Here is a 16166-nt window from a genome sequence, read left to right as displayed (position 1 = left end):
GGCATAGACTATCACCTTTCAATGCTACATCAATACACAACCAAGACCAACTCGAGATGCATCATAATTAACCATGAACCCATTATTGCCTTTTGACAAGGTCAGAACTGAAGTCAGAGTCAACTTATCCTTTAACTTCTCAAAACACCCCTCACACGTATCCGACCAAGAAAACTTAACCTTCTTCTAAGTTAACTTAGTAAAAAGAGCATACAAACCGCCTATAATGCCTAGCTAAACCCTAAAAGCTCCGGATATCCGATAGAGTCATAGTTCTAGGCCACTTGTTTACCACATCCACCTTCTGCGGATCCACCATGTTATATATTAATATAATATAATATAATATTATATATATATATATATACCAAAACTCACACTTAGTGAACTTAGAAAATAATTGTTGTTCCCTTAAGGTCTGCAATACAAAATAGAAGTGATTAATATGATCCACCTCACTTTTCTAATACACCAGAATATCATTAATAAATACAATGAAGAAGAGATCCAAATACTTCTAAAATACTTTGTTCATCAAACCCATAAACATTGCCAAGGTATTTGTGAATCTAAATAACATCACTAAAAACTTATAATGCCCATATTGAGTGTAAAAAAGTTGTCTTACGGATATCCACCTCTCTAATCTTCAACTAATGGTACCTAGACTAAATATCTATCTTGGAAAGAACTCGGCACCTTGCAACTGGTCAAATAGATCATCTATCTTAGGAATAGGATATTTGTTCTTAACCTTTACCTTATTCAACTGCCTGTACTAGATACACATATGAAGAGAACCATCCGTCTTATGCACGAACAACACCAGTGCATCCCATAGAGAAATGATAGGAAAAATAAGCCCTTTGTCTAGAAGATCGTTAATTTTCTCCTTGAGTTCCCTTAACTCAGCCAGAGCCATTTTATATGGAGGAATAGAAATTGGAAGAGTGTTGAAAATTAAATCAATACCAAACTCTATTTCTCTATCCAAAGGAACACCTGGAAGACCATACGAAAAGACCTCTAGAAACTCATTAAATACCAAAACTGATTGCAATGAAGTACCTTCTGAATTAGAATCTTCAACCTAGACCAGGTGATAAAGACAACCCTTAAAGATTAACCTCTGCTTTAAGATAAGAAATAAACTTCCCCCTTGGTGCTAAGGAACAACCTTCTCATTTTATTTTTGTCTCACCAGGGAACCTAAAGATGACCCTACAAGTTCGACAATCCAAATTTATATAACAAGAATGCAACCAATCCATGCCCAAGATTACATCAAAATCTGCCATACTCAACGCAAACAGATCAATCGAAGTTTGCCTACCACTCACAGATACCATACACCCCCTATAGACCCGTACAATAATGACTGGATCTCCTACCAAGGTAGAAATAGAAAATAGATCTGAAATAATCTCTGGATCGAAACCAAAAGACATAGCTACATAAGGATTTACATAGGGAATAGTAGGACTTGGATCAAGCAAACAATATATGTCACGAGAGAAAAGCTATAACATACCAGTAACAACATTAGGTGATTTCTCGGATTCATGATGGGATGACAAAGCATATAACATATTCCGATAAGCACTGGAACCAGGAGCAGTAACTAAAGCAGATGCCACACTACCAAGATTAGGAATAGAAGATAAAGCCACCAAAATCTTATTCTCCACTGTAGCAACCTTATTAAATGGATAATCCCTGAGTTGATGGCCTACTTTGCCATACTTGATGCACTTATCCCTTTTCTTTTCAAAGAATCCCCAATGAGGACGATTACAAAACCAACAAGGAGGATACGAAGAAACAGATTGACCTCCACTTGCCTGAGACTGGGCTCTCTGCACTCGAAAATTATCACCACCATGATGACGTCTATCGCTCGACTGCTAGGGGTAAGGAGCACTGGTACTAGAGAAGGAGCCAGAACTCCCCCACTTCTTTTTTTGCCACTTTCTACCATCTCGACCACCCTAAGACTGGACACCTCCTTAATTAAAAAGCTAGCTCCATTTACCTTGCTTGTCTCCATATTCTGCCTGCCTTATCTTCTCATCCCCAACCAGCTACATATGAATATTCAGCCTCAACATGTCCATATCCTTCATTAGCAAAACATTCTTGCTTTTAAGAATCAGATCTCTATTCAGCCTAAAAAAGAACTTCCTTAGTCTTGACCTCGTATCAGCTACCAAATTAGGAGCATACCTCGACAACTGATAGAACTTCAAACCATACTCCTTCACAGACATTATTCCTTTCCTGAGGTTTACAAACTTCTTCATCTTAGCTTCCCTCAACTCTTAAGGAAATAATAGATCCATAAAGACATTAAAAAGGCCTCCCACAAACCATCATCTTCTACATCATACTTATCTCTGTCCTACTCCTCATACCACAGATAAGCAACCTCTTTGAGCTGATAAGCTGCAAAGTTTCCTCCTTCCATATTAATAGCCCTCATTACCCAAAAGATGTTCTCCATCTATCCATAAAGCCCTGTGGGACTTCCTCAACCTTCACTCCCATAAAATTCAAAAGACCCACCTTCATAAACTATCTAAGCCTAGTAGCCTCAGTAGACACAATGCTAGTCGTACCCCACTCGGCCTGAGCAGTAATCAATTAGGCAATAGCATTCATAGACTAATGAAACTCCTCATTCGTCACGTTATCCTGAGGGCCTTGAAGAGTAGTAAGAGGAATAGAAGGAACTCTGGTACAATCAGGAATAGGACCATAAGATTGAAGATAAACCCTGAGAGTAAAACATGCTCCCTCAGCATTACTTTTAGATAGGGCAAAAGAATTTTCTAATGTTTTATCTAGGAAGCATGATCTAAAAGATGAACAAACAAGGATTAGAGAATATTCCAGGACAGAGAATTCAATCATGAAGAAGAATACCAACAAACTGAAACATTCCTAAATGTCTTCTAGCCTCTTCCTTAAGAGTATAGCGTGCTACAAAACCCTAAAAGAGACTTTACTCGATACTTCTTTATGGACTCCTAATTGTCCATGAACCAAGGCTTTGATATCAACTAGATATAGACCAAACCGGGGCCTTGTCATAATAAGCACCCCAAGTCTAACCAGGACTGGGGACCGCCCCCTTTACCCAACCCAACCACCTCATACAACCTTAGATAGGCTGAATTTCAAGCATATAACTAAATTACACAATGCTCTCATAAAGACTCTAGGATAGGGTCACAACCATAACTGACCCACCCGAGTCTAACCATTCCAAACCAACCATTCACTCCATACCAAACCATTTAGAAAATATCAAACATAATATGGTAATCAAACCCAAAATGTAATACAATAGAGCAACCAATAATATCATTTAATGATGAAAGCCCCATCACCAATGCCAATGCAAAGTCCAACAACACTACTGATCCCGCCTATACCAACCACTAGAAGTACCAAAAAGCCTTTATTAAAAAAAAAATAAAAATACCCAATTGGGACATGCCTCAAACCATGGTCAAAACTAATATTTGGAAAAAAGTAAAATGTCTAAGAATGCCCAACATGAAATGATGCCTTCCAAAAGGATGGAAGCTCACCACTTTAGTCCAATAAGTTTTACCTGAATCAACTACTATGAAGGAGGAATTGAATGGTTGGTTCCTGCATAGTGTGGGAATACAGCTACCAGTAGACGGGTTAATGGGTGAACACTAGCATGAAACTCGGGATGAGGATAAAGTAATGCTAGTTATCAAAACCAAGTAAAAACCATCCAATGCAATCAACCATACATATATATAAATGCTAGGAAAAGGAACCGGGTTTAGAATGCCATTAAAACATTTACCTGGGTTGTGTAGCTTAGTTGTCCTACCACCCATGTACTATATGGGTTCATCTCTCCCTAATAAAAGGGTCCTAGTGCGTGTTGCTGCACGACTAGGCAATATGCATAGGATGACTAGTACATCCCTCTAATATATATATGAGACTCACATGTGGCCATCGAAGACCCCTCATATCGGAAACTATGAGTTTCCAATTTTGATACCCCCAGGACCGTCACCTTCCATGACTTAGCTTACACTCCTCACCATTAATGCCCAATTAAAACCATTAACAAACAATCTAATTATCCATATTTTAGCCAAGGCTATTCAATAAACCAGTGGTATCGTCATACCACCATACTTGCAAGCATTATACATAGTAAAACCATTTAGATTAAGGGGACATTCAAGGGCCTTGTCATTAGCCATATTAAACCTCTTGGGAGACTACCATGTTCTCCACAAGTATTACCAACAATCCTTAAGCCTTTGTAAACTATTTAAAAACATTTAAGGTTTCAAGAATAAGCCGAAAATAAGCAAGAGTTTCATTAAAATAAGCTAATGCAATGAATGTATCTTTATAAGTATTTTATCAAACACCTTAGGGGCATAATAACCAAAACAAAATTCCATTACCATTAAACTATTATCATGCAATATTAAATTGTCCAAAATCACCGTTAATGCATATAAAAAATAATTAAAACCATATGAAATCATAACCAAGCATTTAACATCAAAACCCCTAAATTAATAGTTTAAAGCCATAATCATGCAAGAGAAAAACCATGAAATTAACCATGCCTTTAATTAGAATTACAATTAGGGAAGAGAATCATGCCTTAAACTAAGAAGATTAATGGAAAGAATTCCCCAAAACAAGCCCCAAAGTAATCCCTTAGTTGAAACCCTAGCTCTTTGTCCCCAAAAACTCTTGAGAGAAGTATGATATGGTTAGGAAGATTTTCTAAATGTTTAAGAATTAAATAATAGAGTAAACAACCTCCTACGTGTATTAGAAATTGTGGGTCCTTATTGTAGTAAGTAGGGAAATGCCCAGAATAACCCCAATTAAATTTCATAAAAACCCGACACAGGGTCACGACTGACCCTCTTACGAATCGTAATCTCCCTTATGGTTAACACCCACTTGATTGTAACCAAGCCTTAACTATGGATCAAACATTGTACAGTATACAACACATCCACCCAAGTCGTAACTTTAGCATACTATCCATACCCACGATCCGTATCCCTAACAGAAAGTAATACCGGGTGGATCAAATATTGTCCACCTTATGAGTTACCTATACGACTTGTGCCCACCATATGACACCTCTAAGTCATATCCATACCAGTGACCAAAACCATCCCACCAACTAACAATGGTCAGCTTACGATAAGACTTCACCACTCATACTCCAGCACACAGCTCGTACCATGAGTCATATTGGGTTCGAAGAACAGGATTCCAAGAAATTTTCTAAGGTTCCAACCTAAAATGATTCACATTTGCAACTACTAAGATATCTACTAAACTAAAGATAATACAATGCATGCATTGGTATCAGTTAATAACAACAATAGCACTTCCCCTTCTTTGTCAATCCACCCAGATTTCCATAACCCTAGCTAAGGGTTTTTAGCCGCTTATGTTTGTGAATTAATCAAAAACATTCATGATTTAAAGAATAAGAGGAATTCACAATTATGATAAGTAAAATCCTAAAACTTTAATTAAATTAATAAAAAAATCAATACAAGAGAATTCCAAGACCAAAATAGAGTCTTGGAATCAAAATATATTTGTAAGGATCAAGAATATGTAACTTCTACTAAAAACACATAAAGGGTATTTATAGTACATGAGGAAACCCTAAAATCAAAGCCCGAATGAAAAAGTATGAAAAAAGGTCAGTGGCCAATTATGTGTGTCCACATATAGCCAGGCCTTAGGTGCATGTACCATATGTGGCCTAAGGCTAGGAGCATGTAGACTCCTACATATGCCAAAAAAATTCCTGCAGCTTCTACTATCGAGATTTTGGACTTTTTTCACTTACCATACCCATATGCGATCCACATGTATTACACTCGATTCGCATGTTGACATATGTAAGTGTCAAAAGTTTTTTTTTCAGCTCTTTTACTCTCCGGTTCATCAATTCTGACACTTACCTTAGTCTTAGATAGAACACATGTGGTCCACATATAGACATAGGTAAGTGTTAAGCCTTCTAATACTTGCAACCAAGCTTCAAATCTTCAACTTTTATCATATACTTTGGTCATGTACATCCTGTAAGTGCTAAAAATACCCATAAATGAACAACAAAGTAGCCAAAAACTCCATTTATCATCTTTTTCATGAACTTAGGATCCAAAACCTAGTTTCCTGCATACCTAAAATACATCATATCTAACAAAACAACCTGAGAAACTTACATATTTTTATAGTTTTAAGCATTGAAAGAGATATATTTCTATAGCACATCATCCACCTTGAATTTATGGTAAGTTTTTAATTATTTTAGGATTAAATCCTTGATCTTTTTTCTAAAATACCCAGAATCTTAGTGGCTTGATTATACCACCATTAGAACTAAAAAATTCATACTTTTTAAGATAAATATTCTTTGAGCATAGAAAGACGTTGTGTTAGTTTCAAAGTTGCAATTTGTAGATGGGCCCCACATGAGATATTTACGTGATTTTGATCCAAAGAACAATAGTGCAATATGGGTATCGTTATTGTCATTTTAATGAGTAGATTTTGGTTTTGAAATAATGATTAGCAAATTCTTTAGGCTTTTGTTATGTGTTTAGGTAAGCTATGTTTACTCTTTTCATAGATTGAGCTAATTCATAGTATAATTATATTATTATGATAGATATGGGATGGGATTTAGGTGTTAAAGGTAAGATAGATAGTATTTGTATTGTTGGATTTTTTAAGCTATATTTAAATCATAACTTAAATAAAATTACCTTAGTTATTTATGTCTTAGGTAAAATTGGCTTTGTGGCTCATGCTTAGAATGGAAATTTTCTTAGTTTCTTGAGTTAGGTGTAATTGCCTTAGTCATTCATGTTTAAGGTGGAATTTTCTTTAGTTGCTAAAGTTAGGTGAAATTGCCTTAGTATCTAGAGCTTTAGGGGTGACTGACTCAGTTGTTCATGATTGGGAAGAATTGATAACCTAGGACTAGTTGGGACTTATTAAATATATAGAAACAAAATTACATACCTTAGCCTGTCCAGGGTAGAAGTAGCCTAAAATAGATTTTGAGGATTAGAAATGGGCCCCTCTATCCCATCTTATGCCAAGAATTGTGTTAGCTTTGTAGACTTATTTATATATTACATACCCTTACTAATGTTTGGTTTAGGACTTGAGGAGATTTAATGTATTTTATAAGCATGTTAGTTAGATATAAAAGACTGATGCTAATTTAGGTATTGCTAATATTATGTCTTATATATATTTTATTATTGATATGGCTTCCTGATATGATTTATGTTATGGCCTATCAACATGCTTAATGATATAGTTATAGATACGATTAATGATATGGCTTATAAATATGATTAATGGCTTATATATATTATTAGTGGCTTATAGATATGATCATTAATATAGTTTATGGATATGACTATTGACATAACCTATGGGCATAGTTATTGGCTTGACTTAATATATGCGATATTGGTATTATTCATGGGTGTGGGTACCGATATGACTTATGGTTGTGATTCTTGGCTTGGTGTATAGATATGAGAAAAGGGGATGGTCTATATTTAATATTTATTAGTATAGTCTAGTGAGTTAGTTCATTGATATGGCTTGTTGATATGGTTCGTATTATGGTTTATATATATATTAGTTTCGGTTCAAGTCCGACAATTGATAAGAATAATGATGATATTGATAATATGTTTTTTGGTTCAAGTCTAACTAATGATGATAATGATGATGATACTATTGAGTTCAGGTTCAAGTCCTGCGTTGGAAGTTATTATGATAAGATATTGTTTGAATGGATTCTTGGTTATGGCATGTGAATTGGTAACTTATGGTTATTTAGTTACTCAGTTCCCTTGATTGTACCCTCAAGACTTATAGGGTCCTTCATTGAGTTGTTTACTTTTCTGCACTTATTGGCTTATGGGGGCCAATCTTGTAGTTATATTTGAATGATCTTTATTATACCATTTTGTATGTATTTAATTATTTATGTACATAGATGTTGGAGCTTATTTTTAGGTTTTTCCCTTTCACCTTGACTTAACTTATTTAATTTTGTATCTTATTGTATTTATATCATGATTTAGCTCAGTCGGCCAATGATGCCTACTGATTACCCATGATTTGGTACTCATACTACACTTTAGTACCTTGTTAGTGTAGATCCGATTACTAGTTATCACCGCTGATTCAATGCTATTTAATACTCTATTTTTTTATGTATAGTCTTTTATCTTTAAGACATATTGTATTTGACTATTTAATACTTATAGTTCATTTTTAGTAGATCTTGTACCAATACTGCCGAGTCTTGGGATGGTTGTTGATCTTTTATTTATCTATCTATCTATTAGTCTATCATGATTGTTTTATCACTACTTAAGTCTTTAATTATTAATTGTTATCTTTTAAGCCATTTTCCACTAAGTCGGCCTATTAAATCTAGCTCCAGCTATGGTTCGGCTTACTTATTGGCGGGATAACGTAGGTGTCATTATTTCTCATAAATCGGGTCATGACAGTACCTATGGTTTTGGTATTCATACTATACTTCTATACCTTTATGGTGTAGAATTGAGTACTAGTATGTAACGACCCTCTAGGTTATCCTCGATTTTTATGCAACTTCAGCATTTTGAGCCTTCCCACGGTGGCTACAGGTCATTTATGACTTGTCAAAAGTGTTGGTTTGGTGACAAGATAGCTCATTTGGATTTTAGACCCATTTCCCTATTTTGGTGCTTTTGCTTTTAGGATTTGATCTAGGATCAAAACTTTTAGTTGATAATCTCAGATGATAATTCTTATTATGCCATTTGGAACATTGATTTTAGGCTCAGGGAACCCTTAGTTCAGGTCTCGAGGCTTCCCAACTCATTTTGGGCAATTGGGTGGATTATTTAAAAAATAGAATTATAGATATGGGAACCATACTTAGTCGAAACAATATCAGATGATGGTTTACATGGTTCCATTCAGTCTGAAACATCAAATTTGGTATGGAAGCATAGTTCATTTGAACGCATGGGGTTCCAAACGAATTTGAGCACTTGGTCGAAATCCATTTTGGACTTAGTAATAATCTGGTGTATAGCACCTGATAGGATAGCTTAAGTGCCTATTGGGCAGATTTAGCGGCCCTGGCCCATTGCTGGTGGTGCGCTTTAGCGCCATTGGAGCCACTTTAGCAGCACCCGTTGCTGCTGCCGGATTGCTTAAGCGGTCATGTTGCAACTTTAGCGGTAGGCGCTTTAGCTCCCAGGTGTCCACTTTAACGGCACATGTAACCTTTTTATCCCGTTTTCTCCACCCATTTTTCTACCATTCCTTACACAATCTTTACAATAATTTGAGACCTCAGAAAAACTGAAAAATCATCCACATAAGTTAAAGTAAGCTAACCTAAACATTCTTTGTCATTTCTAATTAATTATCCCTTCATTCTCCATCTTAACACTATTAGAAATTACCCCTATTGCAATGAAACTTTTGGCAACGATTCCAAAAGTATTTCTATAGAGGGTCTATTGCAACCATTGTAAAAAAAAAAATCTGTTTTAGAACTATTTGATGCTTTAATCATTGTTGTAGTTAGATAACTGTTGCAATAGGGTGTTTTATCACAATGATTGCCTGAACCGTTGCATAGAATCACTATGGCAACGCTTTATTAGGAAAATATAAGCTATTACAATGCTTTATTATTTTATTCCACCAAAAATAAACCCTTTTACACATATAATAGCAATCCTTTTACATCACAACAGCAATCAAAACACACCCACATTTTAGTCTTCCCTTTCCCCTTCTTCTTAATCCGATTCTCAGTAACTTCATAAACCCTACCTTTTTAAATATTGTAGTAATTTGTAGACCGGCATTGCAACTGTTCTAGTAATTTGTAGAATTAGACGAAGCTTTTTCACATTTGGGTTTTCTCTAATTGCTGGAGAAGATGCCGAACCTTGTACAGAACATTGGATTAATTTGTAGACCGCCACTGCTACAGCTCTGACCAAAAAGTTCTTTTCTCCGACATTGTTATTGGCTCAATCCATTCCCAACTCGGAATGCTTCAAGAAGTCGGAAAGTGCGACCATCGTACTTCAATTTTGAAGCTGCTCCGACTTTAATTTCTGAGAAAATTTGGAATTTTCTTCTTTAATTTGGTGATTTTAAGGTTAGTTAATTCTTATATTTGATGATTTTAACCTAATTTTTTAGTTTTATTTTTGGGGTTTTCTTCTCCTTCACTTTGATTGCAACATTTGGGGATGGGTTTAATTTGGGTTTAAAGTTGTCGATAATGTATTTCTTGTTTCTGCTTGTATTGTGCTAAATAGATGTAAATTAATAGTGAGTACTTGTCTATTCATAACACTATTGGTAACAATGTTCATGAAAGATAGAATAATTTAGGATATTATTCGTGGTAGGCTTTGTCATAAGTTGCTCGGTAGGCTCAATATTGACAGCCTCAATGTTGTTGGTAGGCTCTTCATTATTGGTTTTATGGGAGGAACAGTGACACAAATAAATTTAGAATGTTTAGCAAGACGCCTGACAGTGCAGGGTACGTAGTGTGTCCGTAGACCTTATCAAATGTGTACGTAGCGTGTGTGTAGATCTTACTCTACCTGGGAGGCATAAAGGTTGTTTCATATAGACTCTCTACTCAAGTAAAAACATTATAAAGCATTTTGAAAATGAAACAATGGTAGTACAGAATCTAAGACAAAGAAGGTTTATCTTTTATGTAAAGTTGAGCAACAGGTGAAAATAGTGTTCTGGTGAGATTGGAGAATCTTCATTGAATGAATACAACTCCTCCTATAATACTTGTGTTCTATTTTTTGAATCATGGGTTGTGCTCCCAATGTTCTTTGAAGATTTCCTCCTGTTTTTGCCTCATCCTTCTCTTGCTATTTAAATGATGTCCTACTCCTTTTGTTGGTCATGCAGGATATAATGCTGAGAGATTAAGTTGATCAAACATCAAAAACAAACAAGAAAGGGCGTGCTCTACAATCCCATATTTCAATTGCTTTTATTAAAAAATATTTTATCCCAAAATTAGAATTATTTGGTGTTAATTCAAATTTAGTTAAATTTTATTACAGACCGCTTATGATACTCTCTAAGAGTAACCACTTAATCTTACTTAATCCAGTGAACTTCCCTACTGATTATTTGGCTAATGTACGTTAATGCTTCCTCATATCTCTTCCCAGACATACACATCCCATTTTGTACCTCAGAAAGTTCACAAATTTCAGTATCATATTAAGAGGGAAGACCGTTGAGCAGTATAATATTGTTGATGATTTAAAGCTCACAAAAATAATCACGTAAAAGCCACAGCTTGCTGGAACATCAAAGGAGGTACAAACTGATATGGATTCTTGATTTTCCTGCTTATGGGGTTGTATGTTCAAATTAGATTAGAAGTACAACTTTAGATTGTAAACTGTTTGTTTTAAATTGCCTATTTCTGATTATGTTCTTCTAGGTTTTCTTAGCCATTCTAGAAAGTTACTGCAGATGGTTCTTTTAAAAGAAATGGTGTTGTTGGTATGTATTCTAAGTATTCAGACTCGCTTTTACTCATTATGGGATGGCTATGATGTATTCAATTGCTCTCGACTCAGGTGTTCTGGAAGCAAATTTCATAGAACCTGTGCATGACGAGCAAGATTTTTAATGATCATCTCTGTTTTTCAAGTCAACATTGACAAAAGAGAACAGTTCACTTCAGGTATTATGTTTGATTTTTTTTTTGCCAGTCATTCACCTGTGTATGGAATTCAAACATACCAAAGGCTTTTTTTGTGAAAAATTGTGTTGATAAAAGAAGATGCAGATAATTAATTTCCATAGAAATTACAATGTGTGGTGGATAACTCCAGCCAAGAAGGCTATTCTTTGTGGTGAGTTCATAATGTCTCTGCATATTTTTTAATCGCGGTACTAGTGTGTTAGACAGTCTGAAGATTGGCTAATCTAGCTCCTATTTGCTTAATTAGACATAAAGATAGTGGTTTCTACCATATTTGTTAGAATACGAAAATTACTAGATGTTATTGATGGTTCAACTACATGGCTCTTTCTAGTCTATGTAAGCCTTTAAGATGAAGCTTTCGCTTATAGCTCATGAGTCATGATTACTTATAAATAAAAGTCTTATAGCTCCTGATTATTATAGTGATGAACAGAAATAGCAGTCATTTCAGTAAAGAGTATGAATATGTCATTTCGCTATTTTGGAAACTTGTAACACTACTAGATTATACCTCTTGATTACTTTATTGATGGACAATTTTAGAAACTATTTTCGTGAAAGGTAAGAATAAGTCGTTTTACTATTTTGGCAACTCAGAACACTAGCTTATGCATGGTTCAGAACCAATAAGCTGAAAAGGTACGTCTTGAAATTCTTGTTAGTTGCTCTTTGCCAGATGCTCCAGTATAACACACATAGGTTTAGCTGTGAAATGCCCCTTTGCTTCTTTAGTCTGCTTACAATATAGAGCTTCCCGTGGCAAGCTACCGAATGGATGACGGAATATCTGAACTTTGAATACTGACCAGGTTTAAGGGCAGAGAGGTTCTGCTTGTACTTTGTTATTTGCATTTGTAAATAGTACAACATAAATCAATGAAGCTTTAATAGGTTAATATATTTTCTTATGTATTATATAAGCATATTTATATTTGTTTTTTATTGAAAGGGGAGTAGGTGTAGTTCAGTGGTAATCAGGCCTTGAATTCTAACTGACTCTTAAACGATGGCTTGTTATGCAGAAACATATACTGCAAAAATGAACTAAAGAATCTCAAATTTGTGAAATTAAGTGATTTAAAGTTTGTGAATATACAAATATAATTGAATGAGGCACCAAGGTGTCATGGTGAAGTTGGTTATAATGTCACTATAACAAACTGAAGGTCTCGTGTTTGAGTCCAGGAGATGACATGCTGTTTATACTAAGCCAGCTTAGACTGAAGCTACAATTTTAAGATTTTTTTTTAAGAAGTCAGGATCCAATTCGTTACTTCAGTAATATATTTTCTGCTTCCTCGTTTCCTTGGCTTAATGTTAACATTATTTGCTTATATCTAGACTGCGATAATGACTTTTGCTAAAAGAATACTGTGTCAAAAGAAATGACTTTCTTTAACATATACAATAAACAGAATAGCATTCTCTGTCAAGCAACTACACTTCTTGAAACAAAGATAACTACACTTCTTGCATAGAAGTATTCAGCGACTTTTAACCTATAGATTATTGTCAAATTCTTGAATACTTGACAGTTGACTTGCGTCAAGAAATTAAAGACAAACAACATAGATTTCATCCTCTGATTCATATCTAAAATGTAAAGTTTTAACCTGAGCAAAGGATCTTATTCCCTCACTTGACAATATGTCAGGTCATATTTACCAACAGAAAGGAAAGAGCGGAGCTGCTAGAAGGCTTGGTGGTGAGCAACAAAGAAGAAACTATTCTAAATTTTCCACAGGTAATTGGAATTTCATGAGTTCTAATCATTAATATTTCACAAAAAGAACTAGGAAACATATGGAGTACTAGTCATTCTTTTCCTATCATTTTGGAAGAGAATACATCTCCTCTGGGGTGAGAATGATCGAATTTTCAATTTGGAATATGAAATAGTAAGTTTTCAAGCTTGACATGCCCTTACATTATAAACTCAAACAAACATATGATCAGCTTCAATAGTAACTTTCTTAAAATACAAGTTAGAGTAATAAGTAGTTCAACAATGCACCATTATGATATATGGACCCTGTATTTAAGTTACACTACCCCACTTTATGGGAATACACATGGTATGTTGTTATATTGTTGTTATATTTAAATTAAACTACTACATCAATAATTTAGCAGAAGTGCTACAGAGAGGTGGAATAAACCTGATGATTTATTTGCACTTGATGACAGTCAACTGGGTGAAAAGACTGCATTTCATGGCATAGATAGGGCTGGCCATCTGGTTCACCTAGAACGGCCTTGCGTTTACAAGTGTCTCAAGCAGTTCCTTACTTCCCTGCATGCAAAAAGAGTTCAAAAGTGAAGGACGTACCATAAAGTTCACTATCTAATATCATTTGTCTATGGAAAAGAAAACAACTTCGTCTTTTCTCTGTAACATTAGTTACTATGTAATTTGGGGTTCAAAATTTGAAATTTCTGTCTTAATGCAAATGTATACAGATATTTGTTGCATATTTTAATTTGGATTATTATTAATGGAATATTTTGTTGTGGTGTATAGATGTCTGTGTGAATAAATATTAATTTACAATATAGGGGTGACTACTTCATTTAAACCGTCAATTAGTATTTGAAGTTGCAATAGGTGGCAAAAATTATTGCAATAGCTAATTATAATAGTTGCAATAGGTAGCAAAAAATATTGCAAAAGACACGAAAACCATTGCAATAGGTGTCAGAAAGAGTTGCAATCGGTAGTTTAAAACCGTTGCAAAAGACTAATAAGTGTTGCAGTAGATATCCGAAAATTATTGCAATAGGGTTATTGTAATGCTTTCTTGTCGTTGCAATATATTCTATTGCAACAGTTCTTAACTGTTACTGTAGACAATATGAAGCATCCCAATAGGATTTAAAAATAACCGTTACAAAAGTCGTTGCAATACATCAATCGCAACGCTCACTCTATGCAACACATGCCAAACCGTTGCGGTAGATCTATCGCAACGGTTTTTGTATCTATTGCAATGGTTTTTGAACCATTGCGATAGGGATAATTTCTAGTAGTGTAATTCATGTTAAAATTATTAGAAATTAGGTCTTACATTCGTAAATTTTGAGGGTTGATTTGAGACTCGATTCTTCAATATAGTTGAGACTAATGAACCTTTAATATAAATTTTTCTACGTGACTTGGTAGATGTTAATGGATTACCCTAGATGATGATATGGTGTTATTTTGGATATATTCTTTGGCCCAAGGACGTGATTATGATAGTGCTTGGATTTTAGGAAGTGTTTTATCCTTATAAAAGACATGACGATATCTATTAGACGTATTGATGCTTATAATCATATTGAGTGGATACTAAAGATGGCATGCACAGATTTGATACTGTAATGATCACTTAGATAGTAAATGATATGATTCCAACTAAAATATGTTTTTATTAGCATTTTTCGTCTAAAGGATTTATTCCCACTTTTCAGTTTCCAAATGAATTCCTTTATAATAGGAATCATACCATCTCATTAAGTTATGAGCATTTGAGACTAGAAATGTTGTTTTAGATATTTGACAGAGTTAGATTTCGGTCCACGATTTTACTATTATAATTTACCTCGATCGTGAGAGTTTTCAACCTTTTCCATATATTTATGATAATTTAGTCCATGAGTTTATATCTATATATTTGGTACTAGATAAAGTGGATTGATGATGATGATGATGGTTATTGGAAATCTTGGATCAGGACCGATTCAGTGTATACGGGTACTTCTGAACCCCCTAGGGGCTTCTTCGTCGGTGAGTCATTAGGCCGGAGGAAAGAGTGGTCATAGGTCATGCCTTTGAAAGCTGTTGAGATAAAGAAGGAATATACATTGGGTTACTTTGTGGTACTTTTATTTATTATGCTATTATGGATTTTCTTTGAATTTGCATTACATATCACCAATATGCGCCTATATCTATCAGCCTTATGGGAGTTGCATAGGTTATGAGTATGCTTATAGTATATACTATTTGGTGCTTGTATCTATCAGCCTTAAAAGGGGTTGCATAGGTATGGCGGGGGGTTTATAAAAGGCCCAATTCGGTATTGTTTGTCTAGACTAGTCGGTTAATTTATATTATTATTGTTATTGTTACGTTTAGTATGTGACAGGTTGATTATTTGACTGGTATTGAGATTTGAGGTTTGATTTTGATTCTTTAATGTTACGATTATATTAGTATGCATGATTATCCTTTGGTTAAGCATTATGGATTTAGACCCTAATATTTTGATTTCTTTCGTTATGGTTTCTTTATTATGGCAATTATTTCATATTTATAGGTATGGAGTAGAGA

General features: G+C 34.7%; 1 long non-coding RNA gene across 1 annotated transcript; it reads left to right on the top strand.

Annotated features, from left to right (window-relative positions):
* The first annotated feature begins 9625 nt into the window (after nucleotides 1-9625).
* On the top strand, nucleotides 9626-14372 carry LOC107877802. The gene is made up of 6 exons (XR_001676535.2): nucleotides 9626-10255; nucleotides 11038-11457; nucleotides 11585-11646; nucleotides 11724-11830; nucleotides 13509-13598; nucleotides 14042-14372. It is a non-coding gene; the product is annotated as an uncharacterized LOC107877802 (long non-coding RNA).
* Nucleotides 14373-16166: the final 1794 nt, after the last annotated feature.

The sequence above is a fragment of the Capsicum annuum genome, chromosome 7 (assembly GCF_002878395.1).
Source record: "Capsicum annuum cultivar UCD-10X-F1 chromosome 7, UCD10Xv1.1, whole genome shotgun sequence".
Lineage (NCBI taxonomy): Eukaryota > Viridiplantae > Streptophyta > Magnoliopsida > Solanales > Solanaceae > Capsicum > Capsicum annuum.
The sequence above is the reverse complement of the archived record's forward strand: the minus strand, read 5'-3'. Positions and strand labels throughout refer to the sequence as shown.